Raw genomic sequence first — 22,473 nt, 5'->3', positions numbered from 1 at the left:
CCCAAATTTTGGAAGGGATATAAACATTAGTGCTTCAGGACATAAGAAATCCTCTAACCTCTCAACTTTCCCTGTGGACATATTATTTTGTAACTGCCTCCTGCAGGGTTTCTTGCACTTTTCCCAGGCCTGCTGTTTGAGACAGGAATATTGGACCACTGTATACAGGATTTCTCTGCTACTATGAGATGACCAGTGATTTCACATAACAACTGAGTGCTTTTGGGTGGCCTACCAGCTTTTGGTCACTCTCAAGCCTAGTCCTTGGGGGAACTGACAGCCTAACTATAAAAGGCTCTGTCTCCTCTTCCTGCAGGCATTCAGTCTGCCATATTTGAGTGGTGTAAAAAAATCCTTTAAACGTGTTTCTGATACATGCTGAGATGATAGGAACAAGATTGAAAGTGTTAGCTCTGTATTCCCACCGTTCATTCCTCAGAGTAAGTACTCAGTGTTGATGAACCAGCAATGAATTATGACATATCTGGGAGGGAAACAGTGTTTGAAGAAACATTAAGAAGTACCGGGACTTTGCAGAAAATCATTGTTCTTCTACAGCCTCCATTGAGCCCCACAGGTGAGTCACTTATCAAAGAGCTTGACTAATACAAAGGGGAAAAAGCTCTAGTGCTTCTTACCAAACAATATATGCCTGTGGCTAGCCTTGCCTCATGAGCCGGAGCAGCAGAATTCTGGGTTCTATGTCTGGCACTGCTGTGGACTGTCTATTCGCCACTGACTTTAACTCTTTTGTGCTGTGGTTTACTTTGCTTATACAGTGAGGAAAATAATAATGCTTCTCTTCCTCACAGGACTACTGTGAGAATTAATTAACAGAGTTTTGTGATTATCAGGTGACAGATGCTATACAAGCTGTGAGAAATAGTCTGGGGGGTTATCTGTGGGCAATAAAGATTTGACTGAATTGCATGTGTACTTCAGAGTATGTAAAAAAACCCTTATAATAATAATTCCTAGCTCTTACATAGATCTGCAAGCACTTTGCAAAAGAGGGCAATATCTTTATTAGATGAGGAAACTGAGGCACAGGGAGGGGCCATGACTTGCCCAGCAAGCAATGGCAGACCCACAATTTGAACCCACGTCTCCTGAGTTCAGGTTCATTGACATATCCATGAGGCCGCATCTAAGAGTGGCTTGCACACGTTTTCATTTTGCATACAGACATGTATCCCTCTTCTTTCTGAGCAGGTCAAATTTGTCTAAAATGTACCTCTGCAATTTGACTGCCTGTTCTCAGAAGAGTGAACTGGCAGAAGAATGTAGCAAAGGGCAACACAAGGCTGCTGTGTGGCATGTTTCCTTTGCTTATTTTACCTACTCAAATAGCAGAGCCTTGATTTATCAAAATATTTAAGCAGTATTTAAGTCCCATCCCCCTACAACAAAGTATTTAAGTACATGCTTAAGTTCAGTGGGCCTTAAGCACACACTTAAAGTAATGCACATGTTGAAGTGCCTTGCTGAACTGGGTCTAAATTCACTCTCAACATCCCACTAATGCAGACTTTAAACTTTCTCGCAAAAGGGAAAGGCTTGGACATGTGTAATGATTTTTGCATGTTGACAGTTTTGGAAAAATCCCCTCAAGTATCTAAAGAAAGTTGAGAGTAGCTGCAGCCCTGTTATGTCCACTCCAAAACTATAAGTGGGGCCAGGCAATTGAAGGTGTTAACATAGCCACTAGAAGGTGCAACTCTGTCTTACGTAGGTTGTTAGCTGAAGGCCTGGGGCACCACACCATAGAATCAGCATGTCAAGAGGCACCTCGGAGAAGTTTTTTGTATCAGGTGCGGAGGCAGAAGATACATTTTTGGCTTCCAGAAACTGCTTTGCCACTATCCATCCAATCTTTCATTCTCCAACTGTCACGATTTTGGCTTGCATGATATTTTTGCTGAAGGCCCAGCTTCCTATATTAATGGTGCTTTCATCCAGATTCTGTTCCCAGCACAGTTTAAATAATACAATGACAGAGTTAAATAATAAACAGCAGCAGAAGGAGAGAGAAATTCAAAGGAACCGGCGAGGGATGAGAGATGCGTGTTCAAATGAAATTGGGAGTGAGTTGGTGTGATACAGGAAGGCTGTTCCAGATGGCATGAGCTGCAGAGGGGAAGGATCTTGCAACAATATTAGCAGGACTGCGGGAAGATGGAGAAAGATGCCAATGGTAGAAGAGTAGAGAGAGCAAAGATGGGAACAGGCTGTGTATTTTCCTTCCCATGTGAGCTTTAAATTGCATTGTATCAGTTCCTGTCAAGCAGCTTGCTCACTCTCTTTATACAGTAGCCAAGATCAGATCCACTCTGGAAAGAAAGGCTTTCCGTGTTCTTGCATGATGGTTCAAGAGGTTGTAGGGTGGGGATGGGGGGAGGGTAACACTGTAAAGACTATTTCAGTTCAACGCAGTCTTGAACAATAGTATCAATAGAGCTGAGGGAACGTTAATTTCTATCGCTGTAGCTCTGTCTCTGTAAAATTTCTAGCTAGAGCTTGTACAAATGGAGTACGGTTTTGCAGAGAATGTTGTCAATTACATATTTCAATTCCTAATTCTCCATCTCAGCGCCATTTGTCCAGATGGGGTTTTTACTGATGCTTTCTGTTTACAAGTGAATATAAAATTTGTTTTAACGTATGTTTGTAAGAAAAACAAGTTATGGGAAAGTTTATCTGATACCAGAAGATGTTTATGAGCACTTTGTTTGGGTGATTATGGTGTATGGTTTGAAGGACAAAAGGATTTCTAGTGCAGTGTTTTCCATAGCGGGGAGGGGGCTTGCCTCTAGTGGGGATCAAGGATTAGCTGGAGTGGTGCAAAGAGACCATTCCATTGATCACCAGAGTGTCAGCTTTTTTCTTTTTTTCTTTTTTTTTTTTTAGTAAGAATAAGGGTAAAAATTTGAAAAGTGTCTAAGGCTATGTCTACAGTACAGCTTACGTTGGCATAACCTATGTCACTCGGGTGGGAGTAAACCACCCCCCTGAGTGACATAAGCCAGACCGACATAAGCGTCAGAGTGGACAGCACTATGCTGGCAGGACAGCTTGTGCCACTCACAGAGTTGGTTTAATTTTGCCAGCGGGAGAGCATAGAGTGTCTCCCGTCGGCATAGAGTGTCTTCATCAGATGTTCTGCAGCGGCGTAGCAAACGAAGCGCAGCACACTGATCTCTTGCATAGCAGGGCACTATGGAGCCATGGGCCATCAGACCAGCCACGCATGTTCTGTTAACATGGGAGCTTTTGTGATGCAAGAAGGGAAGGAAGGCTGGTTCCAGCCACGTAGAGGAGAATGAGTTTTCTCTTCTCATCACTAGGTGGTGATGGATGTGCCGAGGACAGCATGAGGCACAAGCCTGGTAGATTCATTACTAGTGCAGGGTGAATTTATTTTAGTGAATAGTAAATTTGCCACAAAAAAAAATGCAGTTTGGGAGTGAACAAAACTCTTTGCGAATTGAGGTCGAGTTTGGCAAATAGTTTTGGCTGAATGTAAAACAGAGGGGAAAACATTTAAAAAATAGAAAAGAACCATTTTGATATTGGCATTTTCAAAATGAAATTTTTTTAACCTGAACAAATGCCTTTTATGTTTGTTTTGTTTTGTCAAGAAAAATAAACCCAAGGGAAAACATTGCAGAATTGGTTCCAAACTATTTTTCTGGATTTCTCAGTACCACCATCTATTATGCGCTCAGCTCTATTCATGGCTATATCCAGGGACTGAGGAGGCTACAACAGCTTCCAGTACTGGCCTGAGATGGCTGTGGTGATTTTTATGAGGCCTGCGGAGGGCAGGATTCTGTCTCCTGCTGGCCTCTGCAGAAAATTCTGAGGGCAAGGATCCCAGTTCTATGTGGAGAGCAGTAAGGATGCAGTGAGGAAGGGGATAGAACATCTGCATATCCACGGCCTGGGTTCTGTTGCTGACGCTTTAATGAATTTATGCGAGGAGCTGCCTGTTCATAATCTATTGTCAGTTGTCATTACTAATGGAATCACTCTCCCATGGGATAGTTCTATGCTGTATTAAACCATTCAATCAATCAGTGGTTTAATAGAATGAAATGAGGAAGGAAATATTTGGAAATCTCGTTGGCATCAACAAAAGCCAGTGCAAACTTGGGGGAGGGGAGGCAGAGACTCTGAAAGATATAAGGTGGCTGGGGAAAGGCGTTGGTTTTTTCCTAAGTCCAGTAGATAAATTTAACAACATTTCTTCCTCTGAAGAATTGAGGAACAGTTAGTTCCTCCTCTAGTCCCCGCAGAGGAATTAATTTGGGGCCTGAACATTTTTTAGCATTGTCATAATCCCTGAGGATGTATTTCGTCTCTCTGAAAATAGCCTGTAATTTAGCCAGGTAATAAACTCGGCACTTCTTCACCAGCATTGGAAAAGTGTATTTCTAAATAACAGATTTCCTTCTCCCCAGCTGGGCTGGGCTGGAGAGGGCTTGGGAGTATGTAGATTCCTGCACATCCTTTATGTTGTTCTACTCTAATGCTGGTCTGGGATCTGGCTTTCATTAATGGTCTTTAGTCAGCTCCCCTTACTTTTGCAAACAGCTGCTAAACCAAGCGGTTATACCACTCCAACCCCTCAGCACAGATGCATTACACTGGTGAAGTGGTTCTCAAAGTTTTGTACTGGAGACCCCTTTCACATAGCAAGCCTCTGAGTGTGACCCTCCCCCCTTATATATTAAAAAGTGTTTTTAATTTATTTAAGACCATTATAAATGCTGGAGGCAAAGCGGAACTTGGGGTGGAGACTGATAGCTTGCGACCCCTCATGCAATAACCTTGCGACCCCCTGAAGGGTCCCGACCCCCAGTTTGAGAACCCCTGAACTGGTGTAATATGCTGTGAAACCGGAGTAAGCCCCATTTTACATCAGTGCAGCACATCTACACTGGGAGTTTGCAAACTGGTGTAGCTACAATGACAAAAATTTTCCAAATATCGACTTTAGGTGGTGTTATTTCAGCCTTTGCAATATGGAAGCATAGTTTTTATCGAGGACTCCAGCCAGCATTTGCTGTGGTTCTAAAGAATGGCAGATGCTCGAAACTGTGTAACGCTAAGTTTGTAGGTCAAAACTCCAGATGATGCACAATGTTGGTGGTTGGCTCAGCTGTCGGAATCTTATCTGTCAGTTGACGACTGAATCAGATAGTGAGCTGTATGAGGTGCTTGGCTCATAGGCCGCTGCATGTGCTGTGGTCCATGAGGAAAGCCTAGTAATGTTTGTAGGTGTAGTGCATATGTGATGGCCACCATATTGGTGCATGCTCCAGAGCTAGAAGCATGAGTTTCTACAGCTTAATCTAAAGCATCTCTAGCTGGGGCTGTCCCACTCATCTTTTGCAGATCAAGCACAGAGGTGTACCTATAACACGAACTCACTGGTGGATTACCCAAACAAGCCAACATTTTCAAAAGTTATCTGCAATTTTGGGTGCCTCCACTTTAGGGAGCCCAGCTTGAGATACACTGAAAGGGGGATGATTTTCACAGGGCAGGTGCTCAGAACTTTCTGAAAATCAGACATTTTTATAGCATCTCCAGTGGAGCATCCAGAATCTCAAGTCACTTGAAAACCTTGGTCTGCTGTTGATTAGCAGACATTACTACAGGCTTAGCTGCCTGCTTCGCATGACTCCACTGCATTTATCAACTCCTTTTCCCATTTACACAAGATTGGTGGTAACCAGGATTCTTCACCACTCCTTTTGGTCCATGACACATGGACTCATGAGTCTTGGAGTTCCAGTCCTCCTCTCTTCAGACTTCCCTGACAGAGTCTTTCCATCATATCCTCAGTCTTTCTTGTTGCCCTCTTCCTCCCATGCTTTCTTTGCGTGTCATTCTTCTCCCACTCTTGTCACATGTCTAGCTAACCTCAAATGCGCGTTCTCCAGTGTACCTGCCACCAAGAGTCCCAAGTTCATTTTCTCCCTGATTTCTTCCATGCACACTATAGCCATCCTCCGCTTGCCTGACATTCATCTCAGGACGCAACAAGAGACCTATGTTTGTGGCACATGTATCCTGCGTAGAAGTGCTTTGGATAGCCTGCTGGAATATACATGAAGTTGTGCATTTGTTAGGTTGATTAATTATATGCCATCCATGAAGCTGCTGTTTGTCTTGTGACGAGTGTCTCCATCCTTTAACTCCTTTCACCACTATATAACAAAAGTAAAGGCAAAGATTTCAAGAATGACTTGGCACACTTGGGATGTCTCGGTTTTTGGGTGGCGAACTTGAGACCTTATTTTTATAATGGGGCCTTATTTTTAGACAGTGTTAAACAGCGTCTGTCTGAAAACCAGGTCCATTTAAGCCATCTCAAATTGGATATCCAAAACTAGAGGCATCTGAAATCACTACATTTTGAAAATCTAGGCCAAAATGCTTCTGATCAAAAGCAAGAGACTAGACCTCTGCTGTAGCCAACAATAGGGAGAAAAGATGATTTCCCAGTCCTATTGTGTTGCATAGTTTGAACAGGCCTATTTATACCATTAGCCTTCTAAAAAGACACCAAAGCCTTTGTCTGAGGTATATTTAAAGATAACAATTTATATAAAGAGGCATCCTGCATGCTGGGTCATGTTGCTTTATCAGCGTGGCAGGTGGTGATTTTGGTATTCAGCGTCACACACTTGGAAACATGCACACTGACTATTTCTTAATTCATAGAGGTTATTTTTTTCTTTTCCCATCTCTCTCTCTCTCGCACACGCACACACACACAGAGTTTTGGTCTGTCTCTGTTGTTTTTTTCTCTCCTCCTGATGCATAAAATAACAACTGTGCTCTGACTTTCGTAATGAGCCAGTTAAAAATGAATGGAGCTGTGAATGCACATGGCTGTAGGTCTCTGTGTTGATGGTTGTCTGGAATTTGAACTGGCATGGGGCTCCGTTGCTCCCTATGGGATCTGCCCTGGATAGGTTCGGTGGTGGCAATTCTGTAATGCATTTTGCCTGCTCTCTTGAAGTTTCTTTGCTGGGTTTGTTGGGAGAAATGTATTTTTTTAATAGATATATTCCTTATGTTAAGTTTCAAGCACAACAATAAAGGCAATGGAGGAATGCATGCAGGACTCATGCCTTCCATCTTGAGCAAAGCACAAGCAAAATAAGCTGTCATTGGAAAAGAAGGTCGGTCCTCTCATGGATTGGTAACTGGTTAAAAGATAGGAAATAAAGGGTAGGAATAAATGGCCAGTTTTCAGAATAGAGAGGTAAATAGTGGTGTCCCCCAGGGGTCTGTACTGAGACCAGTCCTATTCAACATATTCATAAATGATCTGGAAAATGGGGTAAACAATGAGGTGGCAAAATTTGCAGATGATAACTATCTGGAGTAGTTTTGTAAGTCCCCAGCAGCCTGTGAAGAGCTACAAAGGGATCTCTCAAAACTGGGTGACAGGGCAACAAAATAGCAGATGAAATTCAATGTTGATAAATGCAAAGCAATGCACATTGGAAAACATAATCCCAGCTATACATATAAAATTATGGGGTCTAAATTAGCTGTTACCACTCAAGAAAGAAATCTTGGAGTGATTTTGGATAGTTCTGTGAAAACATCCACTCAATGTGCAGCGTCAGTCAAAAAAGTGATCAGAATGTTGGGAATCATTAAGAAAGGGATAGATAAGACAGACAATATCATGTTGCCTCTGTATAAATCCATGGTACACCCACATCTTGAATACAGCATGCAGATGTGGTTGCCCCATCTCAAAAAAGGTATATTGGAATTGGAAAAGGTTCAGAAACGGCAACAAAAATGGTTAGGGCTATGGAACGACTGCCATGTGAGGGCATGGTAGGGTAATGGGTAATAAGACTGGGACTTTTCAGCTTGGAAAAGAGATGACTAAGTGGGATATGACAGAGGTCTATAAAATCATGACTGGTGTGGAGAAAGTAAATAAGGAAGTGTTATTTACTCCTCATGACACAAGAACTAGGGGTCACCAAATGAAGTTAATAGGCAGCAGGTTTAAAACAAACACAAGGAAGTATTTTTTCACACAACGCACAGTCAACCTGTGGAACTCCTTGCCAGAAGATGTTGTGAAGGCCAAGACTATAATAGGATTCAAAAAAGAACTAGATAAGTTCATGGAGGATAGGTCCATCAATGGCTGTTAGCCAGGATGGGCAGGGATGGTGTCCCTAGCCTCTGTTTGCCAGAAGCTGGGATTGGGCGACAGGGGATGGATCACTTGATGATTACCTGTTCTGTTCATCCCCTCTGGGGCACCTGGCATTGGCTACTGTCTGAAGACAGGATACTGGGCTAGATGGACCTTTGGTCTGACCCAGTATGGCTGTTCTTATGTTCTTTGAGCATGGGTTTTCCATAATACAGTTCTGGCCAGAGTCTAAGCACAGACTATACCCCCAAAACTCATTCAAATCAATAGGACTTGCAGATGTCCAGCCCCCTTCTGGTTCAGACCCAAAGAGCCTTTGTTTTTGATTTAGCATCTCCAAACAGATTCAAATAATCGATCTATTTTAGGTACTTATATGGCCCCTGTTACCAGAGTATCTAAGTGCCAATAATCTTTAATGAATTTATTCCCCTCCCACATCACCCCTGTGAGGTAGGCCAGTGCTATTATCACCATTCTGCAGAGGGGGAATTAAGGCACAGAGACACTAAGATCTGGTCTCCACCTAAAATTTAGGGAGACCTGGCTATGTTGCTCAAGGGTGTCAAAAATTCAGCTCCTCCCCCGGCTCCCCGAGAGATGTAGTACAGACTTCTTCCAGTATAGAATTCTTCCATCAATGTAGCCACTGTCTCTTGGAAAATTACTACAGCAATAGAAACCCCCCTTCTGTTGCTGTAGCAAGTGTCTACACTACAGAGGTGTAGCTGCAGTGCTTGTAGTGGGGTCATAGCCTAAATGTCTTGCCCCAGGGCGCACCGGGGGTCTTTGTTAAAGCAAGGAATTGAGCTCAGATTTCCCGAGTCAGCACCCTAACCACTGGACCATCCTTCCTCTCTTCAGAGGTATCTAAGAAATGGCTTATTAGGGATTTGGAATGCTGGCAAACTTTGCTAAAGAACAAACCTTCCCTAGACCACCTTCCTTTGGTCGTTGTGGTTGTTATCAGGCTCTTGTAATATGCTTGTGTCTTTTGGTTTGCTTAACAGAACAATAACAATGCAGAAAAAAACAATTTCCTGATGAGGTATGTGAACACTAGAGCCGATGGAAAAATGAAAACCTATTTTCACGAAGAATTGCTGAACGTTGAAGTGATTTTCAATTTGAAGTGTTCAAAACTATCCCATTCGTTGATTTTTCAGTCAGAAGCTCTGTGAGGTACAATATGGATGCATTAGCACAACGGTGAGACCCAGATCCAGCAATTGTAAACTGAGGTTTACAAAGCAGTGTGGACTCTCAAGCATGTGTATGGCAACACTGAGTCTACAGGCCCATGTCCCGCAGACCTTGGCTCAGTGAGCAATGTAGACATACCCTAAATGTACACCCAGGTGGTAGCATTGTGGTGCTCCGGTGTGAAATCAGGATTTTCAGTTGCAACCTACTGGTTAAAGCCTGATTTGAAGACGACTGAATTCAATGGAAAGACTCCCATTGACTTTTCAAGGCTCTATGGATCAGGCCCTAAATGCTATCATGGGGGCATACAGTGCACAACCAATATGTCAGCAAAACAGCAATGTTAAACCATGTGCAGGTGACTGACTTGAAGCAGTTAGCATCTGCAGATGGCAACAGGGTTTGAAAATGTAAGCCATGAACCTTTACCATTCTAGCAGTGATGAGTGTAGATATGTGTTCAACAGCTTTTCTATCGTAACACATAGAACTGTGGCACCCCAGGGGCACCTGCTCACCTGTCTTTGTAAAATGCCTTTATTGTTTTGGTCTGATGGGGCCAGGCTGACCATGCTTGCTGCTGGCTGCTGCAAATGAGTGCTTCGTAGCGCCTTGCTCTCCCTTAGGCCTCCCCCCCAGCATGCAGGTCGAGTAACTGCTGTGGGTGCTGGGGATTCCCTGCTGGGAGGAAGGGGAGGAATCCTGACAGCTCATGGATAACTCTGTGGCCCTGGCATTCCCAGTCATGAGACCACTATTTGATCTCAGTTGCACCCCTTCCTTCCCCCCTGGGCATCTGCCCTTCTCCCTGGGCTAGGATGTTCAAAGGAGTCTCATGGAGTTAGGCACCCAGCTTGCACTGCAAGTCAATAGGATTTGGGTGTTTACCTCTCTTTGAAAACTCAAGTCTTTTTCCTTAAAGAGTCCCATCAAACTTTGTTATACCACCCCTTTCATGTCATGACTTTCTCTTACGCTAGCTCTCCAGCTCTGTCCTAAGTGGCCTTGACAAATCACATCCTCTGATCTTGTTCAATGCCTTTCTCAGCCTCTCCACCAGTCCCTTACCAGTATCCTCCAGGATAAGCCATAGTACAGCCCGGTTCTTCCATCACACTTCTCCCTAGCGGTGAACACCATCTTTTGTTTGGATGACAGTCCATGCATCGCTGGCCCTGAATTTTAGCCCATGGTTTCTGGTCCAGCTGGCACTTGAAAAAGAAAAACTAAACAAAACAGAAGCCCTGGTTTTCAAGTGTTTTTTAGATGAATCCTACAAATAGGCCCTGTAGAGGTTTGAAATGGATTGTCTGGCAAGAGTAGAACAGATTACTGTCTAGTGTGCTGGGGCAAAAACGATGCCCACTGTGCTGAGAACTTTGCCTCACCCACTGCAAACTCTGCACTGGCGAAGAAGAATGGGCTTAGTCCTCTCTCCTTCAAAAAAAAAAAGTGGTGTTGCTTTGTTAAATAAACATTTCTAGCAGAGACATGATTTACCATTTCTGAGTGGGTGGAAAGATGCTGAACGTGAAGAGAAAGCTGATGAAATGCCAGAGGTCTCTCTCTTTTAACGAATCCACTGTTATCCAGACAAAGTACCTCTCTGCCTGTCTCTGCCCACCCCCTTCATTTTACTGTATGTGAGGTTATAAATATATTTCTGTGCCAGCAAGGGAAGAAATACGTTATGCCTTGAAATGCACAGGATCCTCTAGAATTGATTGTCTTAATGCATTTTCTAGTGGCTGGGAAAGATTTACTACTGTATATAATTGAATTCTACACGGTATTATAAAGTGGTCCTTTTTTAAAAAGAAGTATGTATAAGTCACAAGTAGGACTGAAGAACTATGTTGGAACAGATTCTAGCACCACTTACTATGGCATAAATCCAGAATAACACCATTGAAGTCAATGAAAATACTAGAAATATACAAGGATATATCTGTGAATTCCATATTCTCCTTAGGCTCTGAGGATAGGACAAGAAGCAATGGGCTTAACTTGCAGCTAGAGCAGTTCAGGTGGAACATTAGGAAAAACTTCCTAATCGTAAGGGTGGTTAAGCACTGGAATAAATTGCCCAGGGAGATTGTGGAATCTCTGTCATTGGAGATTTTTAAGAGCAGGTTAGACAACAATGGTCAGGGATGGTCTAGATAATACTTATTCCTGCCATGAGTGCAGGGGACAGGACTAGATGACCTCTCGAGGTCCCTTCCACTCCTATGATTCTATGATATTAAATGATCAAAACCTTTCGTGATCTCCCTCTTTATATATTGATATTTATGGTATTTTCTATGCCTAATTTCCCCTGTAGTGAAATGAGCAAGAAATCTGTCCAATGTTTCCATGGAGGTCTTACACTGTACATCAACAGTTCTGTCATGAGGCATGTTCATTTTTCAAGGTTTTGTACACTGAGGGCAAGGAAAGGCAGAATTCAGAAGATTCCTTATCAAATTATACCGGTTGATGAGCTTTGATATCAAGAGCAAAGCAATTAGTCTAGATATTACCAGATAGTGCAATGCAGAATATGGAGATGCCTTCGCTTCAGCTAAGAAGAGACAAAAAAGAAATCTTATAAAGATGATTTCATTTCTGTTCTCTTTCGGTCATTGCTGTGTGTGTTGTTTTAGATACCTTTCCCTTGGGGACTGGATAGCTCAGGGACTTGCAGATAAGATACAGAGGGTGTCAAGCTTTCTCCAGAGTTATCAGTCCTGCAACTTTCAGCAGCCCTAAAATTCACTCAATTTATTTTCCTTTTCATCTATCTCTCTCTCTCCAAAGTTTAAGTGGATACATTTTAGAGGCGCAGCACTCGGGGTGGAAAAGAAATGACACAATACCACTTAGATAGTGCCAATCTTCACTGAAGCATGTGTTGTATACTTACAGGAACTGTGGGACTCAGTGAAGACAGAATCCAGAAATCTTAGCTCACAAATCACAGCTCTCTATTGAGGGGAGGGACAGCTCAGGGGTTTTAGCATTGGCCTGCTAAACCCAGGGTTGTGAGTTCAGTCCCTGAGGGGGCCATTTAGGGAACTGGGGTAAAATTCTGTCTGGGGATTGGTCCTGCTTTAAGCAGGGGTTGGACTAGATGACCTCCTGTAGTCCCTTCCAACCCTGATATTCTATGAGACTTGAGTTAAAAGAACAAAAGCTTTGGTATTATTGTTTACATATTCTTTGTAAGCTCCAGTAGGGGGTGACAAAATATCACCTGCTTAGTCAGTGTGTTACAATGTATCCCTTCCCCCATATTAGAAATTCTTCTTTCTACCTACTGCTTCAAGCCAAACTTCCTCATCTTTTGTCATAATGTCCTCTCTTTATTACTGCCTCCAATACAAAAGCTACGAACTTCTGGCTCTGAAATGCTCTTGCAGTTATTCAAATAGCTTTCAGCAAACTATGTATTTTATTCTGACATTCAAAAATGCTTGAATCCCAAGGGCAGTTTTAAGTCTAAGGGTAGAACATATAATGATCCCAGAATCAAATGATGATGTAACCCTCCTGTGAAAATACATTCACTTAGGAAGTGCATGTACTGAAATTCTACAGAAAAGGAATTTATTTTCCTTCATTTTTTTTAACTCTGTAAAACACAAAAGTATATAGTCAAAAGAAACGGGAAGGTGGAATTTTTTGCTGTCTTCAATTTGTGCAGAATCGTTTTAAAACAAAGATGTTTCATACTAGAAAATTAGTGATTTAAAAATAAAATAAAATGTGTGACCTAGTGGTTAGAACACTGGACTTGGAACTCAGGAGACCTGGGTTCTATATGCAGCTCTGCCATTGCTCTGCTGTATGACTTTAGGCAAGTTTCTTAGTCTCTCTATACTTCAATTTCCCCATCTGTGAAATGGAGATAATGATACTGAGGTTTGTAAAACACTCTGCAATTCACTGATGAAAAGCGCTATGTACGAGTGAGGTATTTTACCATCATCATCTGTTTCTTTATATTCCTGAACATTCTGGGTTTGTTATAAATCCCCAGTGCTTTACTTTTGCTGGCAAACTGAAATACCCAGGATGACATTCATCCCACGCGCCATTTAAATCTACAAACAGGTGAATAGTTGATTTTTTTTTTTTGGTTTGATGGCTAAACTGGAAACATTAAATTGTTTTAGTTTGATCTGAAATGAATTTTTTTTTAGGAAAAACTAAAACTTTTTTTAAAAGGTTGTTTTGGTCAATGAAATGTTTTGTTCAGGATTTAGGGTCGAATCCTGCAGATATTCCAGAGCACAGTGCTTCCTGTCCATGACTAGTCTGCTGAAGGAAGCACTTTGCCTGGTAATAACTGTTTACAGGCTTAGGCCCCTAGGTTGGAAATGGGGATATAGGGCTTTGTGTGCAGGAGGGAGCTTGCACAGTCCTGGCTGGTATGAGCAGGGTCAGATTGAGAAGGGACGCAAAGACAGAATGAATCCACTGCCAATGTTCCCCTTAACCACCAGTATTCCTTAGTAAGCTCTTAGAACACTCTTCATCTAGGTTTTCATCACAGAGTTAAAACCAACAGGGTAGATTGCATAGCAAGAAGATTTTCAGCTGATGGTTAGTGACTCCAAAGTAAATAGGTTTGAAAAACCAGATGAATTTTTTCTACATCTATATAAAGGCTGAATCTGAGCAGCCTAAATCAAATTGCTGTAGTGTGTTATAGGTCTTTTGTATAGAAGGGCACAAGCCATAAAATCTTTCTCTGAGATTGGGTCTGGATTTAACCTTCCTACAGTGCCCCCTCCCCCCACCTTCTCCACACTGCCCCCTGAAAGTTGGTGGAAGTTTGGACCCATCGCTAATCTTCCACGCTGCTGTGCCGCTGTGTAGGGAATAGAATGCAGCTGAACTACACAATTCTAATGTGTTTCGAAACTAATGATTCGTTGAAATGTCAGGGTTTCTGAACCCAAGCTTGGCAAATATGAAGGGGGTTTTCACCTTCCAGCCATACTATGTCTAGCAAAGATTTCGTTTTTAAATTGCTTCTCCAGTGTTACATTCCAATAGCAATCTACCAACTGAATTGTTAGCACCTGTAGAGATTTTGTGTCTATGTAAGAAAGCAGGATACCAAGTCAGTCAACACAGCACATCACTGTGTGTGTGAAATTTCAATCCAGGCATTGATCTGAGTCGGGATTATACATGAAATAATAATACAGGCCCTAGCATCTGGTGGGGAAGAAAATTCTTTTTACAATGTTGTACATTTAACAAGCAAATTATTATAGTGTTCCAGAGATGTGGTCAGAGGAGACAAGAACAATCTATTCTATAGATAGAGCTGCAGTTCCTCAGATGGTGTAAATCCACACAGCTTCATTAGTTCAATGGAGCTATGCAGCTTTACACCCGTTACAAATCTGGTCTATAGATGGGGATGTTTTTTGAGGCTCTGTTGAATGCCAGCTGTGATGAGATGTCTGGAAAGTCAGGCAGACCGAGTCTTGAAGGGAGCACTATTCTCTTGTCTGCAGACTTGAATGCACAATTAATTACACTGCTCTCAGAGGATTTTATATTTTGTATTTATTTTTATAATGTATATACTGTGCATGTTAAAATCTCTCTTTCTAGGTGACAGACTTATTTCTGGGTTGGGGTTGGTGGAGAGTGGGGGCCACTCCTTATACATCTTGTTTCTTCCTTATCTGTCATTGGCTCAAAGTGCACGTTTTGAACTTTCGTTACCCTCATCTTCTCTCCATTTCTTCTGCTTGGTTGGAACACTGGCTTGCCTGGTCCTGTCTTAATTTAGGCCCCAGTTCTGCAACAACTTATACGCGTATTTAACTTTGCGCACTGCAAGTTGTCTCATTTAAGCTAGAGGGTCTACTCACAGTGCATAAAGTTAAGCACGTCCCTACGGCTTTGCAGGATCAGTGCCCTAAATGTGAGCTCTCCAGGGATGGACTTGTCTTTTTTTATACATTTGTCCACACTCCATCACATTGAGGGCCCATTTTTAGAGAGTCCTGTAAAGAGTAAATAACAATCAAAACTTTTTGTATGAAAAAGGTTGTGGGTTTTTTTTGCTGAAAATACCCCCCACCCCCTGAAACTTTTCATGATAGAATTAGTGGAGGAAATTTTGAGAATAATCAAAAATGTCTATTTTTACCAATATTTTCACAGAAATTTTGATAAAAATGTTTCCTGAAATTCTTATTAAAGTGTTTTGTTTTACCCCAAACCATGGTTTCTTACTGCAAACTGGGTGTTTGCCAAATGAAAAGAAAAATGTAGGTAAAAAATCATGGAGAATTTAATGAAAAACAGAAAATGGGTCCATTTCAAATGGCAAAATGGAAACAACATAAAAAATGTTAGTGAAATCATTTCCCCATTTTCTATCTAGCTTGAAGAAGTGTGTGCAGAGTACTTTAGCAAGCTTGTCTGGCTGTTTGCAGTAGAGTCTTAAGTAATGCACCTTGTTCAGTCAGGGCATCTCAGTCACTAATGACAATTTCTGAGACAAATATACCTATTGCAATGATCATTCTTTCTATGAATGCTGTTGGTCCAATGGAGTTGGGAAATGCTCTCTTCACAAAATTCCCCTAGATCCCTTTGTGTACCAGAAAACAGCTCTTTGTTTTTCTTATAGCTTCAAGTTACTCTTCTGTTTATCCTCAGAAAAAGGGTGTTCGGGAAAGGTCATGAGAGACTAGAATTCTGTTGTACTCTTCTCGCTTCCCGAAACAGTCTGTTCTGATTGCAGTTCAAACAGCTGACTGTTGATTGCTGTACAGGAATCAAATTAGATGAGTTAAAAACCCATATCAATCACCCTCAGGCACACTTGCATATGAGACATAGAATCAGAAGCTTTATGGTAATCAAGTTAAAGTGGCTAATTAAAGTCCATTAAAATTGTCAAGTTGAAAATCCCCTCTCTCTACTTCTGCACCTTCTCAATCCTGTCTGTTTGACAAACCACAGCTGACTTCATTTATTTTCTGTGGCAAAATGTGCCAGAGCCGGACGCACTACTAAAGGCATCATAAAAGTCTGGGTATACAATTGTACTCACACCTAGATTATGGGGATACATCCAGTCCTAGAGATGGGAGGAAAGTGAAAGTAGGAATATTTGGATATAAAGTTTACAAACCTTGGAACTGGTTGTGATGTACACACTGCAATAGGACTCAAAAGGGTTTCATGTTTTCCAATATATACCATAAAACTTAAAAAATTAAGATAAAGATCTAACTGTAATGAAACTCCATAGTGTCAGAAATGCCCTGTGACTAATATGCTGTGTTATTTCTAAAGCACCGGTCATTTTACTATATATGTGCCTGTTCTAAATTTAAGCCAAGAATATCCTTCTCTGAGATAGGCTTTTCCCAATTTAATCTCAATATCAAAGTGATTCAGAATGGCATGCAAGGCACCTCCATAAAAGGTGGAAATGACACACACGTCATTGGTACTTTGACATAATGAGAAAATGTCTCACATTGCACTGTCAAATAATTGCATGCACAATCATTAGGAGCGGCTGTGGTTCATATAACCTTCAAAGCTTACCTGCCTGAGTTAGATGTCTAAATCATATGAATTACACGCATAAGTAATTGAAGATCCAGTTATCGGTGCTTGCAAAATCCAAAGCTGGTTTGAGGCCTTTTTCCAAAATCAGGGTCAAAACTGTTAGGCACTATATTTTGACATGGGCTTAATGCCTGATATTTCAGAGGTGTGAGAGCACCTGTAGCTCTCATAAGCATCAGTGGGAGCAGCAGGCTATATGAACCTCAGAAAAATAGGCCTTAGTGTTCTCTATACTATAGTATGTAATGTCATTGGGAGTGGATTTTTTCCTAGCTTTCAGATTTTTAAAATTTTGACCCCTGCTTTCAGGGTGATTGTTAGAAAGCTGTACTTTTCAAAATAATTTTTTTGAAAATTTTGAAGGTTTTGGATTTTTTCCCCCCCCCCAGAATGGGAAATTTGTCAAAACCAGCCCTTTCCCATGAACAGTTTCAGGTTTGACAAATTAGTATTTTCTAACGGGAGGGAAATTGTTTTACTGAAAATTCCTCATCAGCTCTAGAAGTGACATGATTTGTGGGTGCTTTTTGTTGGGTGCACGACTTGAGACAGCATACAGAAGTCTGATTTTCAGAAAGTGCTGAGTCATCAGCATTCTGAAAACCAGGCTTCTTTAAAGGTGTCTCAAGTTGGGCACCCAAAACCTACTTTTGAAAACATTGGCCTATAGTATTTAGCTAAGAACATCACTGGTTGTGCTCACCATTGCTTGACTCTGCAATGGAAAAGCCTGGATTAACTCCACTGTGGTTTTGCTAACATTCACTTCTAATTGCTGATGCTATTTTCAGGAAAAATCTCATGCCTGAAAAAATAGATGGATACATCACTTCAGCTGAAGACAAGGAACGTGTAACTTAAACCTCCCCCTCCCCACACACCATTTTTGTGATCAACTTAAAGAGGACGTTGTATGAAATACAGTGATGTTCATATGTCAAAGGCATCAGAAGGAGATGCAGCGTGTGAATGAAAGGTTTAGTGAATAAGTTTTTTCAGATGCTGCGGTCTAGGAGTGTCCCTATAATTTTGTTGTTTGTGTTTTGCTTCATGCACAATTATTTTTTTGTAACATTTCCTTTCTCTAAATAGTGTAAAGTACATTTCTGGAGGCAAGACAGTATATTATGTTAGACCACAAGTCTGACACTGAGGTTCCTTATTCCTGCTCCCTAGAATAAAAATCAACCCCAAAAGCTCTTTACTACTGACGAGGTAGAAAGTTCAGTTGAAGCCTACAGAAACTGCTGGTTACTCTGTTGCTATGAATACAGTTTTTTGCCTTGTTAAAAATAAGGTGATCAATTTTCAAGTCCCCTCCAGCAGTTCTCTTAGCATTTGCTGGCTCTTGCCAGATACCGATATTTTACAGTAGTGAGGGAGGAAACACAAATCTGCTGTCACAGCAAAAGAAAAAAAGAACGCGTCAAGGAAGTAATTTTAATCTATGTGTTGGATCAGTCGGCCTGTGACCAATGGGCAGACAAGGAGATTTTGCATTTTAGGTCTAAGGAAAAATGAGGTTCTTATCTGTTATCTAATATCATAATGCACAGTACTGAAACAGTACTGTGCAATCATCTTAGAAATAAAATCTGATGTGTGTTGCCTACAAAACACACTGGCATGAGAAGAGGCACACAATTGCTTAGGTGAAAGTGAATCATAACCACACACTTTGCAGTAAACCCAGGTTTGAGGCTAAAATGGATTGTGCCTCATTTTGACGATTGATAAGGAGTTTGTAAAGATTCAAACTTCTTACATTTTAGGATCCACAATGTGAGTCCTTGGAAACATAACCACTGAGAACCCCTCAGAAAGTCCAACTGCTTTTCTTGATCTCTAAACTTCCTGAGTTGTACATTCAGGGACCCAAGCCAGGTCTAATTCTTCACTTGAATGGAAGAGGAGGACATCCATCCTGAGTTTGCAGGGCATGAGAAACTCAGTTGGTTAGATGTACATTCCTAAATGAAGTTGTCTGAACTGCTTAATCTTTGGATTTGTATGTGCCATGCAACAATTTAGCCATGCATTAGGACACCTCAGGACATTTTCTTCCCTCAGTTACATCCTGTGAATCTGTTTACAGCCCACTGAAGTGACTGGGGGTTGCACAGGTGTATCTGAGGGCAGAATTAGGCTTCATGTTGAGTTCATGATCTGTGCTTGTTTCAAACTCTGTGTGGTCTTGTGGGGCATTGGTTTTTGCACACACACCAGATTGCTGAGAACTGTTTTCCACATGAGTTTTAGTAACAGTCGCGGGAGCCAGCATTGGAAGCAATCGGCGCGCTCATGTGGACTGTTTTCAGTACAGTTGTCCAAAGCGTGGCTGAAGCTCAGTGGGACAGGGATGCCTGATCTTGTAGTCCTTAGGCAAAGCACCCATTGATATCAGTTAACGTGAAGTCACTGGGAGTCTTGACTGAGCTAGGATTCTAAGATTGAATGCAATGAGTTCTATTAAGTGATACATTCATTATAGAAAGATACAGCCGAGTGAGGCTTGTGAACTCTCGCAATGCTAAAAATACAACATAGTACGACAGATGGGTTCACTAATCTGCCCAATAGGAGTACACTACTGGTCTTGCCATTTATCAATCCAGCCAGTTCTTTGGTGTGCCTGGGATTGTTTTTGTTTCGGATCTTGTGGCCTCAGCAATTGGTTTGGCAATTGATTGATGGATCTGGAGTTCATAGGAAGCAACACTACTATCTAAGAAAATAGCGGTATGAGAGAGAAGCAGAGCCACAATCCTAGGGAATTTGGAATGCCAACTATGACTACATTCCAAGAGGAGGCCAACAATTCAGACCTACTGTTAATGGATTCATTGACTGAATGAGTTCGAGGCATATGGGCAATTCCAAAAAAAAATTCTTCATAAGGAATCTGAAAGGCAACAGTGGTATGATCAGTTATGTTGTGTGTCAGTGTAGCCTTTTATATTTTTTATAAAATTCTACACTTGAAAGACAAAGTGATTTTGTAGGAATGGCTGAAATAGGGTGTCAGATTCTATGACCTTGCTCAGAGATGTAGAGCTGCTTTCCTGCCTCATCTTGGCACCCACACTAGTTAGGTCCTCTTAGTTCCAACACAGGAGTTTTGCTTATTGAAATTTGAATGTTTCCCTTGGCCAGAGGGGTCCTGCAGTGAGAAACCTTAGGAAAAGGCTCCTGTAATAGGAAACTTAGGCTGAGATTTGTTGAGTTTTAATTTCACACCAAATAGCAACCCAGGAAGCAAGTAAATTTAAAGACATCTAATGTGCAAGTAGGTTTACTGTGTTAACAGTTGAGCAAGAATACTACCTGCATATAGTGACTTTACATAGTTCCGTCTCTGTCCTCTCACAGTAACATTTCTGTATCATGTACAGATCAGAAGTTGACTTTGCAAGGATGGTGGTTAGAAATCTCCACCTTGGACCATAAAATAGAGCAGCCTTTTGTTAGCCATAAATAAGATGCTTGCAATCAAAATGTAACTGATCATTTTGCTGATGAATACATAAATCAAAATGCTGCACCACTGTAATCTCTCTAGTATAGCCATAGCCTAAGAGTTTTCTGTAATTTTTGCCCACTGCCAAACTGAATGCATACGTTTTTGCAGTGAGTCCACTGTGTAATAACCATTCTCACTTACATACATTGGAGAGATGCTGTCTGCTTATTTAGGAGAGACCAGATGATCTTCCCTCTTTCCCTACTTCTTCCTGTAGGACTTGTCTTGGGAAGGTGACGTGACTCCTGTGCCTTCCTTTGGTTAGGGTCATGGCTTGGTGAGTGGCTCTGAGAGCCCTTTTCCTCTCTAGTTGTTGCTTGACCTCAGCACTCCCGTTTGCTTTGTCCTGCTGCTGCACTGCTCTCTACACTCAGCTGTTCTCTGGGGCTTCTGAAATCCTGGAGCTATTTAAAACCTTGGCTGTGGTAACATTTCAGCTGCTGTATTGCCCTCTTAGCTGCAAGTCATGGAGAAACTCCACGTGCCGCTAAATGTAAGGGAGATTCTGAATCAAGAGGTGCAGTTAAGGGATCCTGCTGCTATCTTGGGGAGCATGTGGGGCCTCGCAGGTTCCTACACTAAATCATGCAATTGGAGAGGGTAAGGAGGCAGGAGAGAGTGGCATATCCTCCTTATTGAAGTATGTCAATTGTGGGAGAGTGTCTGGTGGGTGGAGAGTGTCTATGGGCTTAAACGTTAGCATGCTGATGCAGAGCATATTTGGGAACCTCCAGACATCTGTCTATCCAGCATGTGGCGGGGACGGGGAAGGGGACAGGGGGGCATGTTTTATGACTCAGAGCTGCTGCCACAGCAGTTAACTTTGACTTCTAATCAACTTGGGGAGCACAGCCTCTCAGAGCAGGGCTATACATTCCACTTCAGCATGCAGGTTTAACTGTGCCCCTGAGCAACGCACCAAAAGAATGAGAACTGTTTCCTTAACTAAATCACCACTCCCCAGTGGAAAGAGAGATGGAAAGAGAGGAGAGCATTTCGGGGTTGTAAATGCGTTATTCCCCCTTTGCCTTTACAGCATTTCAATGTCAGTTAGTCAAATGCTTCCATTAAAAACATGTTGGGTTGTTTTTAAACAAAACAAACACATCTTCAAGTTGAAAGTAGCCACCGCTAAATTTTCCTGTTAGGGCCGATCTACACATAATTAAATCATTATAAAAACGGTATCAATTTAAAACTGGCTATAGTTACATTTAATGAAACTCCCTGGTGTGAACGCAGTTATAGTATTATCAGTGTGTTTGTATCCACTTAATTACCAAAATAAAAGGGCTGATTTTTATATAAAGCTAGTTTATGCTGGTATTACTGCATCCACAAGAGAGGTTGCACTGATTTAACTATATCAGTTTTGATTTGTGAATACTGATTTATAGTCAAACTCTTGGGTATTCCTCTCAGGTATTCCTTTAGTGCATTAAGAACACAAACTCTGTTTGAAGACTTGTATAGTTATCTGAACCCAGATCTATTCTGTCCCATATTCAGCAAAATTGATAAGCACATGATAATTCCATCTCTATTCAGCCAAGCATGTAAGATGTCCTATTGATGTCAATGTCTTAAACTTAAACACATGCTTAATTTGTTTGCTGCAACAGTGCCTCTGTGAAGCTCTCCCACCTCTCTGATTTGGCGGATAATAATTCACATTATCCTTTGTTCTGAGCTCTCATAAAGAGGACATACATAGTGTTGAAATGGATCTTTAATGGCCCACAGCTGGGCGCATTGTTACTGGTACCAGTGAGAATTCAGAAACCAATATGCTTAATGCATAGTAATTTATTTGAGAAAGAATTACACAAGTAGTTACGGTTACATAGTACACATCTTTCCTAATAAGCCTCAGTTCCTCAAGCATAAACCCTCAATAACTATGTTAGCCTTACACAGTATCCTGATTGGCAAACAAAGCAGGTTT

General features: G+C 41.6%; 1 protein-coding gene across 4 annotated transcripts in view; it reads left to right on the top strand.

The window, feature by feature from the left end:
* The window catches only part of CALN1 (calneuron 1), a 283,840-nt gene that overhangs the window by 196,935 nt on the left and 64,432 nt on the right, over positions 1-22,473 (top strand). The gene's annotated exons all lie outside the window — the stretch shown is intronic.

Source organism: Mauremys reevesii, linkage group 20, assembly GCF_016161935.1.
Source record: "Mauremys reevesii isolate NIE-2019 linkage group 20, ASM1616193v1, whole genome shotgun sequence".
NCBI lineage: Eukaryota > Metazoa > Chordata > Testudines > Geoemydidae > Mauremys > Mauremys reevesii.
This window is presented reverse-complemented; position numbering and strand designations above follow the sequence as displayed.